Here is a 2,041-nt window from a genome sequence, read left to right on the forward strand (position 1 = left end):
TACAACAAGTACACTAGCCTGCTAGGGCAAATCCCAATCAGTGGGGTCAGCCCCCACATAGCAACTCTTGCCCTGTGTGTGCAGCCAGTTCCCACAATTAGTCAGCCTGAGTATTAATCCCATCCACTGATACTAACAACAATAAAGGCTTGGCAACAACAGAAGATCACACACAACTCACACTAAGATCATGTCTAGAGTCCCCCTCATAGGAGATCAGGGAGAGTACTCTACTGAGTCACACAGGACATCTTCCACATTAGGCTATCTGGCCAAGGCTGAGATATAAAACAAACAAATATTGCTGACAGGTAGAAATGAACACAGAGAGGCTAATAAAATGAGAAAACAAAGAACCAAGCCACAAATAAAACAACAGGAAAAAATTCCAAAATATAGGCTAAGTGAAATGGAGACAAGCAACCTATCAGACACAGAGTTCAAAATAATGGTTATAAAGATGCTTGACAAACTTGGGAGAAAGAATGAGCACAATGAGAACCACAACAGAGAGATAGTAAGCATAAAAAAGACATAGAAATCATAAAAAAGTACCAGGCAGAAATGAAGAATACAATAACTGAAATGAAGAATACAATAGAAGGATTCAACAATAGATTGAATGAAGCAGAAGATCAAATCAGCAAACTGGAAGACAAGGTAGCAAAATACACCTAATTGGAACAACCTAAAGAAAAAAGGAATTAAAAATAATGAGAATAGTTTAAGAGACCTCTGAGACAACGTGAAGCATAACAATATTCGTATCATAGGAGTACCAGAAGGAAAAGAGAGAGAGAGAGCAAAGGTTGAGAATTTATTTTAAAAAATAATGACAGAAAACTTCCCTAACCTGGCAAAGGAATTAGACATACAAATTTAGGAATCACAAAGAGACTTAAGAGAAATTCAAATAGACCCACACCAATACACATTATAATTAAAATGCAAAAGGTCAAAGACAAAGAGAGAATCTTAAAAGAAGCAAGAGAAAGGCAGCTAGTTACTTACAAGGGGACTCCCATAAGAATGTCTGCTGATTTTTCAATGGAAACTTTGCAGGTCAGAAGGGACTGGCAAGAAATATCCAAAGTTGTGAAAAACAAGAATCTAAAAACATGAATACTAGACCTAGCAAGCTTTCAATTAGAATGGAAGGTGATATAAAGAGCTTCCCAGATAGGGAAAAGCTTACAGAATTCATCACCAAAAAGCCAGTGTTCTAAAAAATGTTAAAAAGACATCCGTAAAAGGAGAAGGGGTAAAAAAGAAAATAGAAATAGCAAACAGGAATAATACATTAGAAGTAATTATATACCTATCTGTAATCACTTTAAATGTAAACAGAATAAATGCTCCTAGCAAAAGACATCGGGTAGCTGAATGGATAAGAAAACAAGACCCATGAATATACTATCTGCAAAAGGCCTACTTCAGATTAAATGACACTCACAAACTGAAAGTAAAGGGATGGAAAAAGATATCTCACACAAATGGAAATGAAAAAAAATCCAGGGTAGTGAGCCTTATATCAGATAAAACAGACTTTAAAACAAAGGCTATAATAGCCAAAAAGGGCATTACATAATGATCAAGGGATTGATACATCAAGAGGATATAACCCTAGTAAACATATATGCACCCAATGTAGGAGCACCTACATATATAAAGCAATTATTGACTGGCATAAAAAGAGAGATCAACAGTAATATACATATAGTAGGAAAGTTTAACATCCCATTGATAGCAATGGACAGATCTTCCAGGCAAAGAATCAACAAAGAAACAATGGGCCTAAAAGACACACTAAAGCAGATGAATTTAACTGATATTTTCAGAGTATTTTACCCCAAAGCAGCAAAATATATATTCTTCTCAAGTGCACATGGAACTTCTTCCAGGATAGATCACATGTTAGGACAAAAAAACAACTCAATAAATTTAAGAAGATTGAAATAATATCGACCATCATCTCTGATCATAAAGGTATGAAAATAGAATCCAACTACAAGAAAAAAAAACTGTAAAATCCACAAACATA

This window comes from Pteropus vampyrus, unplaced genomic scaffold, assembly GCF_000151845.1.
Source record: "Pteropus vampyrus isolate Shadow unplaced genomic scaffold, Pvam_2.0 Scaffold244, whole genome shotgun sequence".
NCBI classification, from domain to species: Eukaryota; Metazoa; Chordata; class Mammalia; order Chiroptera; family Pteropodidae; genus Pteropus; species Pteropus vampyrus.